Source organism: Desmodus rotundus, chromosome 3 (assembly GCF_022682495.2).
Source record: "Desmodus rotundus isolate HL8 chromosome 3, HLdesRot8A.1, whole genome shotgun sequence".
Taxonomy (NCBI): Eukaryota; Metazoa; Chordata; class Mammalia; order Chiroptera; family Phyllostomidae; genus Desmodus; species Desmodus rotundus.
Genome location: NC_071389.1, coordinates 168,892,413 through 168,919,618, shown reverse-complemented (window position 1 = coordinate 168,919,618; position 27,206 = coordinate 168,892,413). Strand labels below are relative to the sequence as shown.

The 27,206-nt window shown below is 37.6% G+C and overlaps 1 protein-coding gene across 10 annotated transcripts in view; it reads right to left on the bottom strand.

Moving 5' to 3' along the window:
• The window catches only part of SOX5 (SRY-box transcription factor 5), a 908,025-nt gene that overhangs the window by 716,931 nt on the left and 163,888 nt on the right, over positions 1-27,206 (bottom strand). For 7 of the 10 annotated variants that reach the window (XM_053921733.1, XM_024575365.3, XM_053921734.1 and 4 more), the window contains one exon: positions 20,070-20,146. The gene's annotated coding sequence lies outside the window, so the exon portion shown is untranslated. Of the gene's footprint in view, positions 1-20,069; positions 20,147-27,206 lie in introns of those variants that run through there. The other 3 variants (XM_024575374.3, XM_071221063.1, XM_071221065.1) reach the window with 1 other exon arrangement.

Sequence of the window (27,206 nt, the reverse complement as noted above, 5' to 3'; positions counted from 1 at the left end):
TGTTATTTAGTCAGTCTGATGACATGCTAAGGGCCAAGAAATGCTCTTGTGTTTAAGTGCATTGTGATCCTGTGTAGCTGTGTTTCTCAAACTGGGGTTTCAGGCAAACTCCTGAGGATGTGTGTGGTGTGCTGGGGTAAGAAAATGCCATGGGTGAAACGGGCCACAACCTCCTGGTGTATCAGACTTGGAAAACAAAATTAAGTCATTTAAATGTAATGGAAACATTATTTTAGCACGAACACAGCTATTCCGTGGGACAGAATGCAAAATTCACAGCTATTTTATTATAAAGGCTGAGAGTTCACAGAACTTTCACTTTCCAAGACTTCAGGTGACTAAATCTTCAGGGCCTACCTCTGACTACACAAACTCTAAGGCCTAGTTCAAGTTCTAAGTCCCTGAGCCCCCTCCAGGGACTCCAGCCCACGCCCTTTTTCTTGGCTACTTTTTCACTGCTCGGACACCCCAAAACCACTTTCTTGCTCTATTATTTCATGTTGCAGTTGGATCTTCCCAATCATTAGAAATCTGATTGAGAACAGGGTCATGGTCTTTATATCCCTTTGTTATATCCCTTTGTCATTGGTTATACGAATCACTGCCAGAAGTCACTTTAATAGTAAGACTATGAATGTTAATACTCCAAATAAAATGTACACGATTAATATTGATAATTCTAAAAGAATGATGAAATGATTATTGTACTTAACCTTTGTCCTAGGATCTAAAAGTACTTTAAAAATATTAAGTAGTTTTCCCCTGGCTGATATGGCTCAGTGGTTGAGCGCCGGCCTGTGAACTGTGATTGCCAGTTCGATTCCCAGTTAGGGCGCATGCCTGGGTTTTGGGCCAGGTCCCCAGTTGGGGGCATGCCAGAGGCAACCACACATAGATGTTTCTCTCCCTCTCTTTCTCCTTCCCTCCCCTCTCTCTAAAAATAAAGAAATAAAAAATCTTTTAAAAATATTGAGTATTCTCATCCCCATTATTTTTTGAAACATTTAAATTCTTAAATTGCACATGGATAAACTGCAAAGTTCATCCTTACTTCACTGAGGGCATTAATAGAATTGTCAAGAAGAAGAATGTACTGGCTTTACATGGGGCTTGTTCGCATTAGCTGCGCGCTTGCCCTGTTCTTGAAGCACGCCTATTCCTCCCGCTCTGCCACTGCAGTCAGTGTAGACAAGGCAGACCGCAAGGCGTCCTTCTCATCCCGTTGCATAAATTACCCATGCTGCCCTGTCGCACAGGCTGATTGTCCAAACACAACTCAGCAGCTTTAAATTTTCACTGATGTGTCATCTCATTATGAATGTATCTCTGCTTTTCTTCAAAGCCAGACTTCAAATCTTCCAGATTCAGGACCTTCTACTGAAATGTGGGGGAATGAACATCATCGATGCATTTAGGGAAATTTTTCCTGGAATCTTTCCAGTTTACCGATAAACTGAGATACATGTTAGGTGAGAAAGGTCCAATGAAAATTTTCAGAACTACTGTGCTATTTTAAACCTTGAATAGTACAAAACAATATTGCAAAGTTGCATAAAATTATTCAACACATTTGAAGTAGAAAAAATATACATGGTGCAGAATATAGCACAAAAGTAGTATTCTATTAAAGTGGGTGTATTTTTCAAGATTATTAATGTTTTAACTAATGGCTTTTCCATCAAAGAAAATCAATATGTAATGGGGTATTTAACAATAGTAATGTACTTAAGAAAATATATTTAAATGAAGAAAGTTCCTGGTTTGATAAACTTTTAAATTCTGTACGTTAACCACTCTAGGATGTGGTACAGTATTAAACAATCTGTCCTGAATTGACACTGTTAAATGCAGCCCTAGACAGTTTTCAGCAAAGTCAGCAATACTAATTGCTCAAATTAGGGCCTGCAGAGGCTCTGAAGTCACGGTAGTGAGAATTGATGGACTGACCGGGACCCAGAAAACTTCCAGAGATGCACTGAAGCACTCTGAAGTATAAAATGAATGCAGTGTTTTAGGTCATGTCTCACAGGTATTTTACCAAGGCAGATATAAAGGGAAATTTTTTTCAGGTTCGACTCACTTAAGAAATAATATAGTGAATAAATAAAAATAAAACCCTACCAAGTTAACATACCGCTTCCAAATATATTTTAAATTGTGCAGTAAAAGATGCTTTTTGAAACAAAATGGGTACTCCAAAATTTTTGATCTCCTAAGGTGCAAAGAGCATGTACACACGCATCCAAATACACACACATACACATATATAATATTTTTATCCATTCATTCATTGATGGGCACTTAGGTTGCTTCCATCATTGCCTATTGTGAATAATGCAGTTATGAACATATCTTTTGAGACTCTACTTTCAATTCTTTTAGAGATACACACGGAAGTGGAATGGTAAATCACATTCATTTTTTAGGAACTGCTGTACTGTTTCCCAAAGTACCTATACTATTTGATATTTCCACCAATAGTCAAAAGGGTTCCAATTTCTCCATATCCTCACAGACACTTGTTATTTTCTGGGTTTTTTAAAATAGTTTATTATTTATTGTATTTTTTCCATTATCATTTATCCCCCTTTCACCTGCTTCCACCTCTACCCACCACCCTCCCCCCTGTAATCACCACACTGTTGCTGTGTCCATGAGTTATCTTTTATTGTACTATATTATATTGCATTAAATATTTTCATTGCCATTTAGCCCTGTTATACTCCCAATCTCTGCTTCAGCAATCACCACACTGTTGCTGTGTCCATGAGTCCTTCTTCCTTTTTTTGCTTAATCCCTCCCTCCCCTAAACTACTCCCACCATAGCTGTCATCCTGCTCTCCATCTATAAGTCGGTCTCTATTTTCCTTGTTAGTTCAGTTTGTTCATTAGATTTCACATGTGAGTGGAATCATGTGGTATTTGTCTTTCTCTGCCTGGCCTATTTCACTTAGCATGATGTTCTCCAGGTCCATCCATGCTGTTGCAAAGGGTATTTTTTTTCTTTTTCATGGCTAAGAAGCATTCCATTGTGTAAATGTCCCATAGTTGTTTTATCCACTCATTTATTGATGGACACTTGGGCTGCTTCCATATCTTGGTGATTATAAATAACACTGCAATGAACATAGGGGTGCTTACGTTCTTTCAAATTAGTGTTTTGGATTTCTTCAGATATATTCCCAGAAGTGCAATAGATGGGTCAAAAGGCAGATCCATTTTTAATTTTCTGAGGTATCCCCATACTGCTTTCCACAGTGGCTGCACCAGTCTGCATTCCCACCAACAGTGCAAAGAGTTCCCCTTTCTCCACATCCTTGCCAACACTTGTTTGTTGATTCATTGATGATGGCCGTTCTGACAGGTTCCTATGAAAATTTTAGAACCTAGTAGAGCCCAGCTTGGACTAGGATCTCTAATTTATTTCCTCAGATGGCCTTTCGTCAACAATTTAACCTTAGTTTCTTGACGTGAAAATGGAGTAAGTGATGTCATTTACAAGGGTGGGGTGTATGTCTGTATGAGAGTTAAATGACCATATCTTGGACACAGAAAGCACTCAATAAATGGTAGATATTGTTTTTAATTATACAACTAATTATCCCCTATGTTGTTATATACAAGATTCTTGCACCATCATGAAATTTAAATACCACCTATTTAATGTCTTTTATAGTATATTTAATGAAATGAAATTTAAAAATATATAAACTTAACTCATTAATCATGGTTTCCTATTTCATCATCTGTACCTTTACCCCCATCCACTCACCATTGTATCCCCAGGACTAGCAAAATATCTGACACACAAAGTATTTACTAGTCCTGGCAGTGACTCTAAATATCTCCCTAGTTATTGGATTCTACAACTTGCTCCTCACTTCTGAGCAGGGTTCTGTGGGAATATTCTGGCAAACCCCCCCCACCCCCCAAAAATTAAGGAATTGAGAAGAATTTTGAAATTATTCTAAGAAGCAGTTCCAGATCACCAGTAGTTTGTAGAGGCGCACTGAATCAGAATGGCCTTTAGGTAACTAGGTTGAAAGAATTGCTTAATTCCTTTCTATTATACTTAAAATATCATTTTTATTGTTATTAAAAATTGTTAATGTCAACTCAATGAACATGTTACCCAGTTCCCAGCAGCCTAAACTGCTGAGGTAAGAAATTATAATGGTTAGTTATTAGAGTGAAAACCATTACATGAGTGCAACAGGGAGTCACAAAGCAACAACTAGATAATTTCTGTCTAACTACTGGATAATTAATGCAGGAAGAAAATAACATGTACATATTTGGAATGAAGAATTATAGATTATTTGCACTTATTTTCTTTCTGTGGCAATTAAATTAACTATCTTTGATTTCTCACCTGTTGCCATGGTTATTTTCAGTGATCCAGGTCATTAATGTCTTGAATATAATAGTTAAGATTAAAATTACAGCTCTTTCAACTTTGCAAAAATATTCTGAAGGTACTGTACAAGAGAAAGCTGATGGCTTAAGGGAAAAAGTTGTCTCTTGAATGAAACTGTTTAATCATCTTAAAGCTAAGAAGTCCCATACTTTTTTCCTTCTCAATTTCACTGAGATTTTGCTCACTTAGGACAGCAATGAATGAGCAGGTGTTTTCGTGACAGTAAATTCTAACTATGCTATTAACTTTCTACTTATGTTGTTAATTCTTTCTCTTAATTATGAGAACAACACTCCAGTGGCAGAGTATGACCTCCAAAGGACTGAGTATCGTAGAAGCTTATACAGGCCTCATGGACAGGTATGAGGACTTTGGAGAGGCAATCGCAAGGTATACAATCTCCGGAGCATGTCTAGAATAGGGTCTAGGGGATTTCTCACCCACCCAGGGTGGAGGGGCACAGCTAGAAGAGGGTGAGGGTGAGGACTTTCCAATATATGAGGTGCAGGGCGGGGCTTCCAGTTTCCCTGATCATTATATGTTATGGAGAATACAATCTCCTCGAAAAGCAAACATCAATAAAGTACCTTAACTAACTCCATGGCTCAAATCTTCTCCATCTCCAAAAGCTGCCCTTGCCAATAACCTGTCTCAACGGGCTGTGTTAAGGCAGGAATCTGACACTGATTCACCAGGTCAAATCTGAGATTTGTGTATCTTCTATGAGCAAATGGGGAAGTTCAGAAAATGGAAGTCTTTGTTTCCTGTATGGAAACTTTGGAGGGCCCTCTGCCCTACCTCTATTTCTTGTATTGAACGATTCAGTTTTTGACCTCATCTCAAGAGTACAGCAACAAACCTAAAGCAACTGCTTGCACAATTTTTAATCTCAGAGAACAACAGAAAAGGTTTGAAGCCAGGTGTTCAGATGCTGCCAGGACAGAGAATGAGAATTGGGGGGGGGGGGGGGGGGCAGGAGGGCTGACAGACAACTATCCCTTGCTGTAAAAAAGAACAGAGTAAAAAAAAAAAGATAATGCTTTGCATATTCCAGTAAGACCGTAAAGAGTATATGTGAGAATTAGGAAGGGTCTCCTGCATGTGTGAGAATTTTTCTTAAATTGATTCATTTATTTTCTTACTCAACAAATATTTTTTAACAACCTTCTATATACTGAAGAATTAAGAAATCAGTGGTGAACACAATAGTCACAGTCCCTACTCTTACCAAGCTCATAATCGTAGAGACTACATTAAAATTAACCAAACCATTATATCAATGCTAATATAAAATGATAAACTGTGAAAAATATTTGGTAGGAAAATGCAAAGTATCCTATAAAAGCAGAGAATGGGTTTATTCAATCATACCTAGCGCATCAGAAAAGGCTCTCCTGAGGAAATGTCACTTCAGCTAATTTGAAAATTACAAGTTCCAGGTGAAGAATTTTCTAAACAGAAGGGAAAGGAACTGAATGGCCCTGAGAGGGGAGAGCAGTGCACCAGACACTGAAGGACGGCCAGTGTACCCAGAGTCGGAAAGTGAGGGGACAAGGATAGGTTAGACCAGGCAGAGCCTCCAAGGCCACCACATAGACTTTGGTCTTTAAGTACGGCGGGAAGCCATTGATAAGTTTGCTTTAGGGAAGACCTATGATCAGATCTGCATTTTTAAAAATCTCTTTGCATTACTGAGCATCTGCTAGAGCACAGGGTGGCAAGAATAGCATAGAAAAATCTCTCAACTGGGAGTTTATGGCAGAATACAGGAACAATGGCACCTTGGCCCAGGATGAATGGTGGTAGAGATAAACAGAAGTTGACAGATGAACAATACTTTAGGGGGTCAAATCAGCCTAGAATATCAAGATAAAGAAGAGGGAAGGTGATTCTTGGTTTCTGGCTAACACAACAAGATTCGCAGTGGTGTCATTTGTTAAGATAGGAGCATTGATGGAAAGTCATATTTGTGTGGGGGGAGAAAAGTTCCGTTGTGCATCTGAAGGTCTAAAAGACAGTAGCAGCAAATTCTCATGGAAAGAGAGTTCCAATCAAGCACTCTTAAACCAACCTGAGGATGAGAGGGAAGATTCTCTGACTTTTTATCATTGTTTCCTCACCTCTATTAATTCAAACTGAAAAAAAAAACTAATAAGAAACTGTGCATGTTGATTTTAACTCTGTATTTAAGTTTAAAACATTTCTAAACCTCACTAATATAACAAATTCACATTTCTCAAGCTGGAAAAAAATCATACAAATTATAGTAAGTTTTAAAAAATGTGCTCCCCCAGAGGTTGTGATCAGCCCCAAGGTTACTCAGTGAGTGAAGTATGAGGCAAGAAGTCAGCCAGAATTCTACTGATAACCAGACCAGTGCTGTTTCCATGACACGAACAGTGTGACTCCCAGGCTGGCGGACAGCCCCCATCACCTGGGGGTGGGGATAAGGCTGGGGCGTGGATCTTGCACACATGCTGGGCCCCCATCCCTGAGATTCTCTTCCAGGCAGTCTGGAGTGAGGCCCAAGAGTATGTCTTTAAATGCCTTCCAGATGATCTGATGATTGGCTAGTTTGAGAATCCACTGCATCAAATACCCCACAGTAGCTTTCTTTAGATCATTTTCACAATTTTAAAATTTGTATTATATTTAACAGTCAATTTGTTTCCTAATTGAATGCTTTCAGTGTATAAGCAACTAAACTTTTTCATTATGAAAAGTATTCATCACTACAGTGAATTCAAAGGTTTAAAATTAAGTTTGACATAGATGTAAATGAGAAAAGGTGTTTCCATTTCTGTGAAAAACAAGTTATTTCTAGTATAAAAATAATGCAATATAAATGCTTCCCTTTAATAAAATAAAAGTCCCTTGGTTGGGGTAAGATTCTTCTGGAAATTTAAAGTAGCTTTGTACTCTTAAGAGTAAATGTCTAATTTAGGCTTTTCACTTTAAACACTTTTTTCTCTTTTAAAAAAGAAAGATACGATAGGTCAAAATCCAGCCCAATTTACTCTTCTCAGACTACAAAACACTCAAAAGGATAAAAAAGGAGTATTTTACATATAAAACTGAACATTTTTATGTAAACAGCATAAATACCAGATTTTATAAACAATGCAAACAAGAATGTAAACTTGAAAACCATGAAAATTGGATTATTACCAATATAACATAAAATGATACCTTAAATACTGATAATCAATCTAGACCTCAGTCAGAGAGGCAGAGACCGAAGCTAAGCAAAGCAGTTCCGAAGCACAGGAATGGAGGCACGGAAGGGGTGCAGGGAGTCCAGGTAGGGAACTGGCACATCTGGCTTTAGTGGGGAAACGAATACAGTGAGTTATTTCTGTCTGACTGACCATTATGTCACAGAAACATGCAAATGCTCTCCTGGTTTCTTTCTTCGCGGATTCCATAGCACCTTTGTTTCTCTCTGTTCCTCCTCCTCCTTCTCTCCCTCTTTCTCTCTTGGTGGCCATTAACTACACTGACAGTTTGACAGGCTGGAATAAGGAAATAAAACACTTAAACATTGTTTCCTGATGTATGCATTCATCTCCTCTGCCAAACACAGATATTGAGGAGATACTTCACTCCTCCTGTCAGCTCACTAAATTATACCCCCGCTCACAGGCAACACAGCTCCGGTCTCTCAATCTCAGCACAGCTCCAGTCCTTCCAGAATACGCCAGGGCTTCGTTCTACTTGCAGAGAGCCTTCCTTTATCTTTGTTTAATACTAAATTTTCTGAAGCTATGGACTGGATTTCTGTATAAGAGTTGATTATTTTCCCACCTTTTAAAAACTGTCAGAACTCAGTTTAATTTTCTAGACTTTCCTAGGCTAGAATGATTTACTTGAGCAATGGCAAATGAAATACCAAACGGCTGGTTAAATTTCTATCTTTCTCATAACCAATGAAGAGTTCTGACTTTTTAAAACTAGGTACTAATGAATCTAACACTGATTCTCCTAACAGGTCCAGTGATAGAAAGAAAATAAGTTGATCATGACATCCAAGAAATGTGCTAGGCCACAAATGACAGATGGTTCTCCCATTATTATTTTCATGTGGCAACTGAAGTCAAACTTCTGTGCAGAAAACCTTGTACAAGGTTTTTCTTACAAGTAATATTTAACTTCTTCCAGGGGAGATTGCTGTGGATTAAATTTTGAGAAAATAGCAGGTAAGAGGGAGGGAAAATGATTTTCAATTGGTTACTTACCTCCCTCTAACCACTATTATCATGAAGAAGGAAACATTTCAATGGGAAATATTTAAGAGTTTAAGACAAAAGACAATGGAAGTAAAGCTCTAAGACCTTTCCTTTGCTTCAGTCTCTCAGAAGCATCTATTTACGCTCACTATATGTAATGCAAAACTCTATGTTCTCTGAAAGATGCTAAGGTGAATCCCACATGCATCCTGCCTGGCTCCTCAGGAACTTTCAGCCTGGAAGAGATGCTGCAATCATAAGGAACTAGAATGCAAGGTGGAATGTATTTCCAAATGGGGATACAGTTCAGATGCAATGGAAATTCAAAGGAGTAAGGAACACTCCTACCCCCGTCTATAAGTAGGAATTCACATCTCAGTTTGGTTTGAAAGATCAAAAAATTTCCTCCCTGACAAGACTTGTGTGTTTTATTATAATTACTTGTTTTACATTATGTACCTTTTCTGTCAGACCATACAATCTGTGAGGCCCTGTGCCTTGTCTACTTTGTCCATGACTGTATTTTCAAGACAGACACACACAGGGGTGGCATGCAATGTGCACCCAATAAATACTTGTTGAACGGATGAGTGAATTATCTTGTCATAAAAAGCAGTGAGTGAATCTCAATCTCCTGAGGATAGTTTTCTGAGTTTTTATTCATGCAACTCCCTATCTTATTGAAGACCACCAATAAAACAGATGAGAGACTTCTGTAAAACTGCTGGACACTCCAATGATCTGAGATACTATATGTAATTAGTGCAATTTCCAAAACCTAGCCATAACCAAATGACCATTTTCATAAAGCTAAGGGTTGTCTTTACTCACAAGGAGGCTCTTTTGCAATCTGATTATCATTAGTGATTCCAAGATTAATCACAAAGGTGATGGGCAGGAAAACTCTCTGCTGTGTTTCTTGCTCTTCTTCAGCTTCATATTTTCCCCAAAGATTAATACTTTCTAAAAATATCCTTGTATCATCTTCCAAGAATGATAATCTAGTTATTGTTGATATAAATTATCAATAGATGGGAAAGTTTGCTATAGTAAGGATTATAAAACAATAAATGCAAAGATAGGTCATTAATGAAATACATTTGAAGAAAAGCTCACCCAGATAAGATTAAATACTTTTACAATAAACTATTTATAACTAAATCATTTGGCTTTATCAAATATTATCTGAAATAATAAAGCTACTATTTATTAAGCATTTACCTGCAGGCACTAGGCATGCTGTTAAAGGAATATTTCTTCACTAAAGTCCCATGATTCCCTCACAAAAAGAAAAGGAATTGCTACCCCCACATCACAGATAAAGAAGCTGAGGCAGGGAAAGATTATCCTAGAAGTTGAGGAATATAAGTTCACCACGTTCTGATACCCCAGTCCATTTCCTTTCCAACTATCAACATTCAGCAATCATTAAAATATATAATTCAGTGATTACATTTACTTTGGCTTATTATCCTCAAATATTCCACCAGGAAATTCTCCATAGTAGTGATCATAACTTTTAAACTAAGCTCTTTCCAGTCAGTGTAACATGCAAAATACAAACTTAGGCACCTGACTTAAAAAATATGTCAATCATAACATGACATTTGTTATCACATGAAAAAAGTCTTAAACAAGTGAATTGACTGGAAATACTATTTTGATGGTGGGGCAGAGGATAACGACCAAGGCTGGGGCTGGGCAAAGAAGACCGATGAGTTGCTCTTGCTGGGGACTGGTGGGGAAATCAGGACGTAAACTGCAGGACACTTTTGACTAATGTCTCCTAGATGCCGTTTGCTCTTGCTTTCTCCCAATGTGTTCACCAATGTCTTGCCAACATGGCACCTTTAAAAATGTGGAAAAGGGCACTTTTGGGTGAAAATGCTCTTCTAGTTCCCCCCAGCCATACATTTGGGGTGAGATCAGAATAATTCTGACATCCCAAACTGCACTTTTTCTACTATAATATATTACCTTCGAATAGTTTCTTCTGGATTTAAGAGGTCAAGAGAAACCCTGCTTTGGCCATGACCCTGGACCTTTCTCTAAACTTAATTAACATGTATTTCATCAAGGGAGAGGAAAAATGCTATTTTTTCCTCAGTCTGTAAGACACCCAGACCATTTATACTCATACATGATTGTATGTATATCCTATCCTTTACCAAAAAATACATTCAATAGGACTGAAACTATCTCCTTTTACTGAAGTTATGCCTTTTCTCAATTCTATTTGAAAAATAGAATATCCACATAAAATAACACCAGATCACTACCTTGTAACATGGAAAATAAAAACAGTAAAGATAAAAATGGATGTAAAGGACAATAGAATTATATGGAGACAAGAAAAAGAAGAAAAGAAAAAAGAATGGGAGGGAAAGAGCGAGGAAGGAAGAGGCTGAAAAACCAAGAGAAGGAGCTGAATCTTTGTATATTGTCCAATCCCTTTTGTAAAGTGAGAGGTTTGCTTTAAGACAAAGTTGCCTCTTTCAGTACTCAATGACATTTTCTTCTATGTAACTTCCTTCTCAAATAGGTTAATCACAGAGGCAATTAGTCTAGCTACACACAGGATGTCACTATTCCCTTATATAAATACAACTAGCACACATGTTTCAGGCAGAGAAAATATCAGTAAGGACCAAATTTCAAAATGTATTAGAACTTTGTACTGTGAGAGGCTGTTTTGGCCCAGTCTGGCTGAAGTTTGTTATCACAATCCTTATGCAGTAAACAGTCTTTCTCTTTTATTATCATTATGGAAGTGTTGTATGTGAATTGGAAATTTTGCTCAAATCAGAATTTAAAAATCCGAAAAGAAAAGGGACCATGATACTGGCTAACTAAAGAGGAATATGTAAGGCCTATCAGCAAGGCAAATGGCTGAAAATTAAAAAACTAATTCTATATTAGTTTAAACAAGTGTTCTGTCCCATGCAGCCTCTGAGGTTCTGTGTGTGAGTGCTTTATTTTACATATTCAGAGTTTGGAAATTAGTGACTACTATTGTCCTGAGAATTAGAGGATTTGTAGCACAAGAGAGGCCTTCCTAAACACGGACCACATGCAGCCTTGGGTGGCACACAAGGAATTCGCACGCCAAGTTGTTAAGTCACTAATAACGGCATCCATGTTAGCCTGAAACTCCTAACTACTGATTACTGCACGTACACTTATTGAAACCAAAATAATAAAGTGCTCTTCAAGAGAATAAATTGCTGTATCTTGTAGTAAATACATATTCATAGAGGGCACTTTGTCCTGCTTGATGGTGGCCACCCCCATGACAAAACTGCAAAACACTGAAGACACACTAACATCTACGGTCCATTAGCTCACTTGTTTGCTGTGGTAACAGAGACAGCGCGGTCCTCGGGTCAGAGCCGTGCACGAACCGAGGCCTCCCTTTCTCTTCTACAGCCACAGACTACTTACTCAGTTTTTCCGGCTGTCTCAAAAGAAGGTTTGCTATCAGTCACCACGGGATAAGAGAGACGTACAGTGGCCATGCATACAAGGAAAAGAGCTCCAATTCCATTTCCTACTCAAGGATGGCTCCACTGCAGTCTTTCCATAGAGTATGACATACTGCTTACAAACCAACCTAGCATACAGTGCGTACTTCAGCCCTGGGCTCGCTCTGCCTGGGTTGGAATCCTGGCTCCACCTCTTTCTAGTTGTTGAGTCACGGCCAATTACTCAGTTTCTGTCTCCATTCCCTCAGCTGAAAAATGGGTATAATAATAGTACCTACTTCATGAGGTACTTAGGAAGCTTAAATTAGATACTACAGGCAAAGCAAGAACAATACCTGGAAAAAAAAAAAAAAAACTCCTCAGTAAATGATAGAAGTATTTTGGAGTGAACACAAAAGTCATGGAGCTTTTTTCTGATTTTATACTTATGTATTTAAATGTGGAGGTCTTGCATTTAAATTTAACCTCCTGTAAGAGAAAGCAGAATTTTCAAATGTGGTTAAAAATTCTACAGGATAAGTGAACTGAGGATTGTAAAGCCCTCTATCAGCACCAGAATCTTCCCAGAGTCAACTCTGGTAGAGCAGGCTTTCAAGAATTTCAGTCTGGGCTTACCTGAGTGTGTTATCAGCTGCAATGTAGAAATGGGCTTTCTCCTTCTATAATGAATCCAAAGCTACTGCTGATGACACAGGAATGGCAGGAAATGGAGTGATGCCCCCTCTAGCAGATGGACGCTGCCACTGAGAACTTCGTAAGTAACTTTTTTTGGTAAAAGATCATTGGCTTTATTGCTTCTATTTGATCTTTTTGCCCTACTTCCTCTAGGGAGCTTGGTGGTGGGTGGGTAAGTCAGCTCTGCAGCTAAGCCAGCTAGGCAAATAAGTTGCTTTGACTATAGTGCCTACAAATATAGACAGTGTGTGCATATGCATGTTCTTTCCCATGCGTGCAGCAGGATAGCTCCAGAAGGTATGACAATTAGAAGTAGGTTACAGATGTTACAAAGGAGCACACTGGAATTTTGCCTCAATGTCAGAGCCAAACAAATAGTGTTTATTACAAGTCACACACACACACACACACACACACACACACGCATGTAGTGGTTTCAAGATCATCATCTTTTCATTTGGGGATTGCCTGATGACAGTTAGTCCCTTTGTACAGAACAGGAACCTCTAGGTTTTAGAATTACTGCTCTTGTATTTTCAGCCACTGTAACAGCTGATTTGGACTGATTTCACGGGCATCCAGGTCAATTGTATAGACATTAATACTTAAGAGGACATGAGGGAAGAGAATCAACTAAAGCAGCCTATGAAATGAACAGTAAAATCACTATCAGAATAGACACTAAGAATACAATAAAATTTCGTCACAGTCCAGTTCTTCCTTACACAAATTAGGGCAATGAACAATTCAAATCAACCCTGAAGCCATGATTGTGTGGTCAGCTACAGAGTAAACACCAGGAATAGTAAAAACTTGCTGTTAATCTGGCTGGTCAGTTAGATAGATGGGTGTTACTCCTTTTTTATTTAATAATTACTTTGATCTAAAATGACCAATTATTCAATTTTTTGTTTCAAATTATTTAGGATTGCAGAAAGAAACTCACAGGAAGCTATCAAGTTAAAAAACAAGGTATCTCTCCGTGTAACAGCATTATTCACAGGACAAAATGTCCTGATGCACCATGTGATCTGAAAAACTCCATTCCTCAAACGCTTCATTCAGAAATATGCAAAAAAGTAATTAAATATTATTATTTCTGTTACACACTGAATATATTATAGACTTATTGATACAAAAATGCATGTAAATACAAAGCTGTTACTGTATTATTACCATTATCTTAATTTAAAGTTATTTAAACAATAAAAATTTACATGTGAAATGTCCTTTAACTAAATTGTGCTGAACTGGTTTTACTAATGCTTTACTCCTATTTGCTCTGCTTTTCTTCCCTTTCTCTCTCTCTTGGCTCCTGACTTTATTGGGCAAAGAATAATAACAATTTAGGTTCATTTTTTTTGCTAGTTTCATTTTCCCTTCTCACTCTTCCTTCTTTCTGCCGTCACCCCTGGAAGGCAGCCATAACCCACGTTGGAGGGGTGCCAAGGTGCCCTGCTCGCGAGCAGTTTGAGTGCCTCTGTGTACATCTCGGCTAGGCTTACCTAGGTTACCATTTACAATATTGAGTGGAAAGTGTGGGTTGGAATAGTCAGCAGTTGTAAGTCAACGGGTTATGTGATACAAAAATATATAGCCAACTTCAGAATTTATAGCAATAACATTTATGTATCGTGTTACTCCTAGAACAATCCAATTTATAAAGTGCCTATTGTGTATACATAAAGAATAATCATAAATCATTTACATTAAACAGTGTCAACTGGCAAAACACAACTTTCCCGCTAAATTCTGCACACTGAGATTAATGAGGTTTTGGGGGGGGAAGCACACGAAAGAAATCAACTCTGATTCATCCTACGTGGACAACATACCCATATAAAGGAGCAGGTGTCGGTAGCGTGATTTAGAACACCTACAGAACATCTCTGGGAAATATTAACTTTCTCTGAAGTAGAAAACCGTCCACAGAGGGAGCTGGGAATGTGGCAAGAGCCCAAGTCTGTCACCAACCTCAGGCTTTCTTCCATTTCTTCTCAGTAAAGAATGGATTTAAAACAAACAAACAGAGAACACCTTAAGGCCCTATTTGACCAGTTGTCTGACATGTTTTCTTGTGCAGGCACTTTTAGAAAACCTGGGAAAGATTATGCAGATTACCTGCTTGTATCTTTGACACCTACTGGGAGAAAAATTCCAATCACTGACCAAAGCTACGAAAAGTCCAAAAGAAAACCTCAAGTATGTATGTGGATTTTCTCCATCTGTTCACTCCTAGCTCTTCCCTATTCAGAAAGGAAGCTGTCTTTAGGAATCTATGCTTTGGGGTTCTTGAATTAAACCCATTCCTTCTCCCTAAAAAGCCCTTAAAACTAATAATCAGAATGTTTTGACAGTTCACATCTGTAAGAGCGTTTTTTTGTGTAAGAGCATTTAATCTTATCTGAAACTCACACCTACACTGCTGAATTGGACATCATATAAGAAAAATATATTTTGAATTTCTCTTACAGTATTGTGGCCCTCTATCTTCTGTCTTTAGAAAGGACACAGGAGTAAAATGTTTCTCCTGCCTTAACTCACAGCCTTAAAAATATCCATTGATTTCTTTTAGGCAAAATGGAATAACATTTTTTATATATAAAAATATTTTTTCTTTAAAAAACCTCACTTCTCCAAATTCTATTGATGACTAGTATTACTACATAGAGAAGCAACTCCCTATCTTGGTAAAAATTAAAATTGAATCTGAAAAACAAAGAGAAATGTATATATAGCAGGAAAATCTGTAAACCAGTTTTCACTGAATGGACTACCTGTTGTTTCTTAGTCAAAGTTAATTGACACTGTGTAAAGATATGTTGTAATCTAGAAAGCAAAACAAAACAAAAACCATACACGAACAGAGTAAGAATAGAGCCACACACTTCCCAGTTAAAATGAGAACTGGTAATAAGCAGAAGTTTTCCGGAGATTTTTAAAACTAACATGTTAATCTGGAAAGTCAGATACGCGATGGCTTTTGTAGAAATGTTCTGAAAACTGGGCATCCTCCCAGGTAGCCGAATTTCAGTTGCATTAGTTGGTAGGAAAAATAAGATGTAATTTTTCACAACTGAGAGTATTAAACTTAAGAAGCAGTGAACACTCACTTTCGCTATAAATAGAAGACTTTGGTGAAAAAGCTTATTCATTCAAGAGTAAGGAACAGTGTTAACCTCAGAAGGTTTTTGTTTGTGTGAAGAGAGACAAGATGGCACACTGAACCTTTATTCATTTAACATGTTTATTTTTTTAATTTATCTGGTTATCACAGAATTCTTTCCCATTCTTGAGTGGCATTTTGATTCACTTAAGAAGAAAAACTTTTGTGCTCAGTGAGGCAACTTCAAATCCCAGACTAAAGCCTTCTACTTATCAATAAACTGAGAAATCTATGTAAAAATAAAGTGCCATATGACTGCTACCTCGGCAGCGGAGGCTGCTCTAGCCTCTACATTGTGAAAGGTTCCTTTTTCCCCAAGATTAATGAAAACTGCACAATCACTATGTAGACATTTTTAAAGAATCTGTATTTTCCTATGATTAATCTATACTGCCTACCAATTCTTTCTACATTTCTAAAGTAAAAATAATTTTTAAGAAGCTAATGACTTCACCAACATATCCAAAATAAAATATGCTTAAGTTTTTTTTTTTTAAGTCAGCAAATCAACAGGTAGTGTAGGCCAATTACCAAAAAAGACTTCCTTTACACATTACTTTCATAGACCTGCTCATTACTTTTTTAACCGAACTGACTAAATGGAAGGCTTAGGATGCGCAGAAAGCGAGACTCCCATGACAATGAATGTTGTTGAACCGTCACTGGAAGACTCCTCTCTTTTTTAATGGAAGTCTTCTAATGTTGTAAAGTTCTGACCTGTCATAAAAGATTTTGCCTCATTTCCTTATACAAAATGACAGTAAATAAACACCTTCAGGCTGAACCACACTTTCCACCTCAGCTAACAAGAAAATATAACTTATTTTTCATTCTTACTTTGATATTATCATTTAAACAACTAATTATAGATTATACTTGTTTTGACTCTTTTATGCAAGAAACTATCCCAATAACAGTTCATTGTTTTTGGATGGCTAGAAACATCAATGTTGTTTTTTGTTTGTTCCAGAAGGCATTGATTCAATGTTACTTTTAGACTTTCTTAAACTAGAATCCATGGATTGCTGGGAAATCTATGTTTCTGAAATTATACGCAAAATTTCCTATGTATATTCCCATTGGGATTTTTCTGGCAGCAAACCATTCTGTTTTGCTACCTAGCATCCGTGTACCCTCTTTCAGTCATTAGTACCCCCCATTTCCCTCTGTGCATCAATCCTGAGTCCATAGAAAACTACCAAGCTGACTCTATCCCTGCTCCAATAGAGGTAGGTGTGTTTGGGTGAGCCTGTGATCGCATCAAAGCAAATTAATGTAAAGAGACTTTTGATAGGGCCTCTGGGAAAAATGTTCTTTTTCCTGTTAGACCTGAAGCCTAAAAGGATGTTACAGTTGAAGCAATGTTACTGCCACCATCTTGCTCCCAGATGAAGACAGCGACTGAAGCTCTATTAGTGGAAGCTGAGAGATGAAGAGAAATTGAGTTTTGATCACATTATTTTAACCCAAAATGTAGCTCTTTGCCTTGCCTTTCCATATTTTAATAAGCAAGTAATTAACACACGCATACATTCATGGCATCTTACTCCACAACTTTTGCATAGCAGACTCCTTTGGCTTAACTATTACAGGCTTTCTGTGGCCTTTCCTATCTAATATGAGTTTCCTTCTCTTTATTCTTTACTTATATCCATCCTAGTCCATCCTACCTGTTATTAATCTCATTACATATTCTCAAAATCATACTCCATGTGCTATTTCTTAATTTAGTACACAGAAATATGGTCATTTTCTCAATCCTTTTCCATCAAAGTTTATACAATGCAGAATTATTTTCCAGTTGAGGGAGCATGGGAGGGAAGGAAGAAAGGAGGGAAGGAGAAAGGGACGGTGGGGGAACAGGTGTTAAAAACTGAAGATTCAAATAGAAAGTCATGTGGTAAGGTTCATCAATGGTCAAACAAATTGAGATTTTGATTAGACTCAGAAAATCCATTATGGTTAAGCAAATATCTTTACCGTGGATTAGGAGGAAAAGATGTTTATGCATTTTGATCTTGATTCCAACCAGCCTTAGGTGACATAATTATGAAGCCCTTAAAAGTAACTGTTGAGGTTTAGAAGCATTTGCCACTTCCTTTGAACTAGCTCTATAAATGACAAGAGTATTTAGATTAAATGAATAGATTAATAAACATCTTTGGAATATCCACCATAAAGGTTGATTTATGTTCTATTGCCATCAGTAATTCAAGGAAATGCCAAGCTATTCAAAAAATATTGCATGTTTTTCTCACCACTTTTCCAATGTTATCACACCATGTAAGTATGACAATATCTATATTCTTTTGCCATACTAACTATGCATAAAAGCCGATAGATATTAAACCACTTTAAGTTTATATGGGCATTAGCACAGGAACTACTTATATTTATAATGCTGATGAATGACCTTTCATTTCTAAATTTATAGTGTATCCATAATTTCTTTAGGGAACCGAGAGGTTCATTCAAAAATTGCCACAACATTTATTTATGCAAAGATGATGGATATGGCTTAGAAAATTAAATACTTTTAAAAATTAAAATCGTATTGCCAAGAAAAAGGACATGTTCTTTCCTGGTTTGCTCAAATTTTTAAAGTGATCAGAACTGCACTCTCGGCAATTATACCAGTTAATCTAGATAGCATATTAATATAGTTATTAAATATGTTCAAATATATTGTTGGTAGGGTTGGATAGCATCAGTATGAACTACTGGACATTAAGTTCACTTAAATTTATTATTTTATTTTCTAACTTTATTCCTCTATATTAAGCTATAAATATATAAAGTATCTTAAGATATAACTTTTCTTATTTACACTTACTGCATTTACTGTATTCAATTCTTCAGGACTACTCCCAGAATACCATATGGTTTATTGTAAGCACAGACTATTATAAACTATAATTTAAATAAAATTACTAAAATAAAATACATATTTGCCAACAATCAAACTAAACAAGGAGTCCTATTTATCCCAGTACAAACCTTGCTCAAATGGAGAAGTCAGAGAAGTAGAAGATGAAAGATAACAATTATTACTAAAGTAACCAATAAAAATTAGAATAGTCACTGTTATTAAGTGTGAAGAAGAACTGTACTTTGTTGCTATCTGTGATGTGTTCTGGCATTTCTATTCTCCCTTCGCTTGTGGTCATTTATTGACCATTTTAAATGGGAAATACACCCAAATCTCCGAGCTTTGTTTTTAGTTTTGTTGTGTTTTTTCCTAGAGTAGTCTTACTTTTTTAAATCTACCCTATTATTACAGAATCACCAGAAGACTGAAAGTGGGTTTAATTACTTGAATTGAGTATATGAACAACAATCTCCAAATTATCAACTCTTTAGCATTAACCCATCTAGTGGAAGAAAAAAATTGTCTCAAAGCTTGCAAAATTTGTAGACAAAATATTGGGCTGGCCAAAAAGTTTGTTTAGTTTTTTCCATAAAATAAAAGACACATTTTTCATTTTCACCAATAACTGTACTGATTTGGATATTTTGAGTATGTTGGTTATCTCCTGCGTGGCATAACATTGATTGTTCTCAATTAACGTCTCAATTTGATTGCTATTAACTTTAGCTGGTCTACCCGACTGTGGAGCATCATCCATTGAGACATCTACAGCATGAAACTTTGCAAACCACTTTTGACACATCACTTAGCCACAGCACCTTCTCCACACACTGCACAGATCTTTTTTGTGTGTTTCAGTTGCATTTTTACTTTTCTTGAAATAATATAGTATTCCAAAAATGTTATTTTCTTCCAACTTCAATATTACTGGTGATGGCTGGGGGGCGGAAGGTGTAAGGGAACTAAATGGTAATAGAAACAATATAATAAAGATTATATATTTAAAACAATTTTTATAAGTTTTTGTTAAATGCATGCTGATATGACAGCTGTCACAATATAATCTAACAAAACTGTTTCAAATGAAATTAAACACCACTAAGTGCTACTAGAGCCCTCTTACTGGAAAAAAACAATTGAACTTTCTGGCCAGCCTAATATTTCTTACATATTGAATTCTGTTTTGCTTAAGATAAATTAATATTAAAAATAATAAAATGAACAGTTTACATACCCCAGTAGATCGCTAGCTCCTTGTGGGCAGGAACATATTTATCATCATCTTTGGGTCACCAGTGGCCAGCACAGCACCTGGGATAGAATGCACACCCTATAAATGTGTTTGAACTGATTGGATGATGCAGTGGTTTTTAGAATCCATTCGGAAGATACGAATTAAATGAAATAACCATTCTTTATATCAACACTCTCCCTCTATATCCTACATTATTAAAATAGCAGTGTACATTCTTATACATTTGAATGACAACTTTAGACTGAAAACTCAATTCTCAAGAATAAGTGCTTCTAAGTGCTTATTACATTGTATATTCTTATTGTCTTGGTTTGGTTGGAAGGAATTCAGTGAAGTGTTTGAGATCAAGAACTTTGGAATCAGTCTGACAGAGGTCCAAATCCTCCTTTCACCATTTCCTACTTGTGGGTCACTTAACTGCCTTAAATTTCATCTTGTCCTTAAAGTAAAGATAATTATGGCATGTTTCTAATAATGTTCAAAGGATTATAGGAAACAGGGTATAGCACACTGCCTGACACAGAGTACACCCTCAATAAATAACTACAATTTGCACTGCCTCCTTGTCTGCGCAGTGAAGAGTTAACCTTAACCAAGGAGAGGTCTTGCTTTTCCTTTCAGCTGCCAGGAGGTGATCTCTAGGCCCCCAAAATGTCATTCCTGATAGGAGTGTCTTTGTTTGCCTGAAAGCTTTGGCCAGGGGATAGTCTAACAATGTGATTGATGAGGGAGGCTTGGGGCTTTGGGCCATGCACATCAATTTTGCCTCCAGAAGGAGCTGGAGACTAAGACTAAGGGTATCAGTCCAACACTGACATCCACGAGGGGCTGGAGACTAAAGGTCAGCGGCGTGGGCAGTATATGATGAAGTCCCATTAAAAATTCCAGACCCCAAAGGCTTAGTTGAGCTTCCCCGGTTGGCAATGCTTCCTGCGTATTGTCACATATCAATGCTGGTAAAGTTACATGTCCTGACTCCGCAGTGGGAGGACAATGAAAGCTCTGTTGTTGATTGCTCTCGAGCTTCAGGCTCAGCCTTAGACACTCCTTCCTTGGCTGGTTTTAATCTGTATCCTTTCCCTGTAATAAACTTTGACTATGAGTATAACAGCTTCCATTGGGTTCTGTGAGTACTTCAAGCAAACTGTCAAACCTGAGAGTGGTTTTGGAAACCCCTCAAACTAGCAATTAGTGTTAGAATTGAGGGTGGTCTTGTGTGGAGAACTGGCTCCCTCGAACTTTGTAATTTAAGTATTGGGTTAGCCAAAAAGTCTGTTTAGTTTTTTCTGTAAAATAAAAGACACATTTTTTAATTTTCACCAATATCTTCATTGCTTTGGATATTTTGAGTATGTCAAAATATCTCCTGGTCTTGGCTTCTAGTGGGCAGAGGCCAGAGGTACTGCTAAACATCTTCCAATGCATACGACAGCCCCACAGCAAAGAATTATTGGCTAAAATGTCAATAGTACCAAGAAACTTCACAAATCACTTTGACACATTCAATCAATCACAGCACCTTCTCCACACACTGCACAAATCTTTTCTTGTGTGTGTTTCAGTTGCGTTTTTACCTTTCTTCAAATAATAAAGCATAATACACTGAAAATGTTGTTCATTTTCTTCCATCTTCAATATTAAAATGGCTTTACAAAAGTTCACCAATTTTGATAAGTTTTTTTAAATGCACGCTGATATGACAGCTGTCACAATATAATCTAACGAAATTGCTTCAAATGAAGTTAAAGACAATGAAGAGCTACTAGAGCCATTTTACAGAAAAAACTAAACAAACTTTTTGGCCAACCCATTAACTTTAGAGTTGGTGAAACTCTCACACCTTCCTTCTTTAATCTAGAGAACTCAAAAGCTATGCATCTTACTTTACTAGTCGAGTGAACTTAACAAAGCTTTCATGTTAAAAATCTCTTTGAGGGGATGGTGTTTTTGTGTAGGTTGTATGTCATCATTTTATTTTTCCCTGCACAAACAATAAAACCCTTCCCCCATAATAAATACAGAAATGTTTTGTTTGGGGCAATGTGGGTGGTAGAATTTATAAGTAAAGAGTCACATACAAATAAACTTTTTAAAGGTAGGTAACGGCATGTCTGTCAAGGTCAGATGTTAGAAAATTAACTTCATTAACAGATATACTAGTTTTTAAACAAAATATTGATTAAATCATACGCAGGATTTCTTTTTTTCCTCCATCATCCAAAAGTAGAATGTTCCTCTGAAACTTTTCATAAGCTGAAACAGTGTAAAGTACTGGTTTTGCTAACGGAAAGAAATCCAAAGAAGATTTTTACTTTTATAAACCATTACTTTACTAATGCAAGTCTTTCATAAAAGCAAAGTGGCATAACCCAAACTTTAAGAAAGTGGGGATAACTGAGCTTCTCCTAATTGCTTAGAGTACGGTATGCAAGAGATTGCTTATAGCTTTAAAAAAATAATAACTTTTATGAATAATAGTTTGGTAGGTAGAATTTTAAGATGGCTTTCAAAATCCCCCCATTGGTAAACATATTCTCATAGTGCCCAGAATTGTGAATGTGATGGGTTTTCCCCCCATGACAGGGTATGCTATATAACATAGTTGACTTTAAAACAGGAAGATTGTATGGGCAAGCCTAAAGTAATCACATATATCTTTAAATCTTGCTCTAGAGATGACAGACAGAGAAAGATGGAGATTTCAGGCATTAGAAGTATTTGACACACCACTGCTGGCTTCAGGATAGAGGGAGCCATATGGTACAGAGTATACAGAGCCTCCTGGAAGTACAGATAACCCCTAGCTCGCAACCGGCAAGGAAACAAAGACCTCAGTCTTACAACCACAAAGAGCTGAATGTCACCAACAAGAATAAATTTGGAAGTGCATTTTCCCCAAAGCCTAGAGCTCAACTTGGCCAACCTTGATTTCAGCCTTGTGATTCTCTGGGCAAAGAACCCAGCCAAGCCATGCTGGACATGCACGAACTTTGAGCTAATAATTGGCCATTGTTTTAAGCCACTAAGTTTTTGACAATTTGATACATACCAATAAAAAACTTATACACACAGGAACTAAGGATTCTGCATGTATTTTATTGACCTCTCTTTAGTCTTTCACTCTAAAAACAAGTATCACTTACTTACATGCTAGGTTTCATTAACCAAATAGACTCCAGGTTACCAGTGCCAGTACTGAAAATGTACGCAGTGTCTCTTATAATACCAAAAAATGGTACTATGCTGTATGCCCTATGTAATATACTGAATATTTGTGTCTGCCCAAAATTCATATGTTGAAACCTAATGCTCAATGTGATAATATTAGGAGGTGGGGCCTGTGGGGGGTGCTTAATTTATGGGGGTGGAGCCCTCATGAATGGGATCAGTACACTTGTAAAAGAGACCCCCCCAGAGCTCCCTAGCCCCTTCCGCCATGTGAGGTTACAGCACAGCGACAGCCATCTAGGAAGCAGCTTCTCACCCGTCACTGAATGTGCTGGTGCCATGAATGCAGGCTTCCTAGCCTCTAGAACTGTGAGAAGTAATTTCTGATTTTTATAAACCACCCGGTTTATGATACTTTGTTATAGCAACCCTTACATACTAAGACATGAATGTGTTTTTATCATTTATGCAACAGATCATTTGGAAAACTCAACTCTATGTCCTATATGGAAGGTGTTGAGATGGCAACTCTTAAATATGCTGTAAATTATCTCCAAGTTTTCGTGGACCTTTTTAAGGGGTTGATGTAGGCAGGGGTTGTGCCTTCTTGAGGCATGTGTGGGAAACTATCATATGTTCAATGAAGAGTAAGATTAGGGATCACTTAAAAGGAATCTCTGCCAGATGTCTTCCTAGAACATGCTACTACTTTGCTCCCTGTCTCATTCCCTTTTTTTTTTTCATCTACTACAATGTTACCATATTATTTTTTTGAAACACAAATCTTATCATGTTGTACTCCTACTCAAAATGATCAATTTTGATGACCTTCAAGATAAAATAATTCATTCACTGATGCAATAAATAATTAAGTGTGTATAATATGCTAAGTTCTGTGCTAGGTGATAAGGATGCAAAGGCAATTATGAAAGACAAGGTCCTGCTCTTCACTGAAATTTTCTCTTTGAAAAATGTACTTCCCATCTTGTTCAACTAGAAGACTCTGATTATCTTTAATCCCTAACTAGGGCTTCACTCCTCTGGGAATCTATCTCCCTATGAGCCTCCCAAGCAAAATGAGACACCCTTTCTCTGTGCTTACATAAAATACTGTACCTAACCATATAATAAAATGCATCACATTGTATTGCATGAGATTACAGGTCTGCATCCTCCATTAGCAGAATATAATGGAGAGAAAATTCAGAAAGTGTGCAAACCCCAAAATTCTTACAGTAAATAACAAGTTATGAATGAGTAGTTTCTCTTGGGAGAAGCCGAACATGGACCTAATCCTCTTGTAGGGTGGGATATACAGGATAGATCCAGAATGAATGGGGAATATTCTAAGTTAAGAGTAGGAACTAGGCTAGGAGGAAAGGAATGAGAACCCCTGAAATAAATACCTCTGCCAGTCCCACACCTTGAGGTGTGCTGTGATGATAGTTCCTCCTTACCTTCACATCATCTGTTTCAACTCTGAGTCCTGGATGTCTGGCCCCAAGTAGACACTCCAGTATGCGATCTGGAGGTCAACTACTATCCAGAACAAAGGGGCCAGTAATGAGCTTACTTAGTAAGACAACAAACTTGAGTAATGGATTTTGAAAGTAAAATGCAGTTTAAACATGTCCAAAGCATTCACCATGAAAAAGCGAAAGCAAAATGTGGATCATAAACAGAGCCAGGATGAGGACTCTCATGTCCCTACAGAGGAAGGGGAGGGATATCTAGGGCAAAGAGAAAGGTAGAGCCTAGGGTCAGGGCCAGGCTTTTTTCCATATCTTGGTATTTAACCTATAAGGAACAGGGGCAGGATTATATCAGGTGGATAAAAGAAATCTTTGGGCTGAGAGTCCTGTTTCATGGACATTACTTATTGGGGAGGGAATGGGAGAGGTCTCAGGTCTCTCAGGGAACCCTGTTAAAAGTTTTCATCCATCTAACCTTGTGAGAAATAAAAAACAAAAACAAACAAACAAACAAAAATGGTAAAGTAAGATGCCCAGATAGATTGACTTAAAATTGGTTACTCCTCACAGGCTGCGTGCACGTGCAAGGAATCTGAAAATTTCTTTGTTCTGTTCCATCTTCTCTATCCCCAACACACATACATGTACACACACATACAAGCAGGACACAGAGGAAGACTGGGAAACCCTGGGATGGGAAAAGAAAGCAGGACCTCAAGGTCAAGGCAATGGTAAGTCAGCAGCAGCTGCTCTGCCTCAAATTGCAGGTGGGGCCAACTGCATCAGCAAGTACGGAGGCCCCAAGGACAAGAGACACTATCAGAGGGCATAAACCAGGACGGATACAGAGGACAACCCCAAGGATACACACAGATGTGATGTTCCACACGCCCCCGCCAACTACAGTGATACACAAACCCCTCACACTTCGGCTTGTTAGTGCGGACACAGGCAGGGCCAGCACAAAACTGAGGCTTGTGTGTACCTCAGGGGGAGCAAAATGTAAGGAGACATCTCACCGGGTAACTTTTTATTACCTTTCAGTGTGCCAGTAGGGTGCAGACTCAGGAGCAGGAACACATTAGGGAAATAGCTCCATTTCTTTGTATATTAGAGTAGAAGTGGATAAATTCTGACCCAACTAGATGTGTCTCAAAAATTATTACAAGGTTTTATCAGATTATTTCCCTACTTAATTTCTATAAAAAATCTTTTTCTTCTTTATGCCTTTATTCCTTCTCTAAGCATATCAGATCCACTTTCTCTCATACTATTGAAAATTGTGCTGCCTCACTCTACACACAAAAGGAACCAAGAACATCAATTTCTTAAGAGTCAATAGGACAGAGGAACACTTGCCCTCCCCGGCCAGCCCAAAGCACATTTCCTAGTGAAGTTCTCTTGTGAAGTCTTCCAACAAGACACATGACCTAAAACCTTAAATCGCTATAGATCTGAGGCACTACAGCAATTTGCCGAATTGAAACCCTTATGATTTGTTTTATGGTTCCTTTCACAAATTTCAGCAACTTTCACATGTCTGACTTAATGATGCCATAGGTAGCTGTGTTATATTGGAAACCGTAGTTGTGATCTGTGGCTTTACCTCTGTGTTGTTCCAGTTAGCTGAGTGCTCTTGGAAGAGTCCCTTGACCTTCACCATTTTATAGTCAGCGTGTTAAAGGCTAGCCCACACAATTTCTGAAGTTCTGCCCTGATTTACTATGTCTACCTCAATTAGATAGTAACTCAGAGAGTACTGTAGCCTTTCTAATGCACGAATAATAAAACAAGTTAGCTGATATGCTAATCATAGGACAATTGGCAGCATGAGGAGCAAGAAAAAGATATTAGCTGAGACTGAGGTGATCAATAGTAACCATAATCAAACACTTTGGTATTTTATATTAGTAACTACGAGTAGGCATCATGCTAAGTGCTTTACATGTAATATCTGGCTTACAACAACTTTATGGGATAGGACTTCTATTACCCCCATTTTACAGGTGAGAAAACTGGCATGAGATACTAAGAACTGTGCTCAAGGTCATAGAGCTAGAAAGCCTTTAGCTAACTGTAATACTCCTGTTAATTGCAACCAAAAGAATCCAACTGAAACAGTGAAAAGTGCACAATAAAGAAAAGAAATTCTAGAATCACTGGATTTTAGAAATGTCTAACATAACCATTTCTGAAACCAAAGTTAAATGAAAATACAGTAGGAAGTCACTACTCAAAGAGTTAGTAGTACTGCTCAGTAGTACTGCTTCCATGAGGTAGTAGCACATGGATGCTGCTGGCATCAGGCAAGATATAATCATTTCTTCGTTTCACTCCACAGGTGAGGAAAATTAGTCGAGTAGGGTAATGGCAGGGCAGTGCCTAGAATGCAGGTCTCCTTTTTCAGCCCAGTGCTCCTCCCAGTGTTTTCCTAATCTTTGGTAAAGACAACAGTGGTTGAGAGTGCAGGCTATAA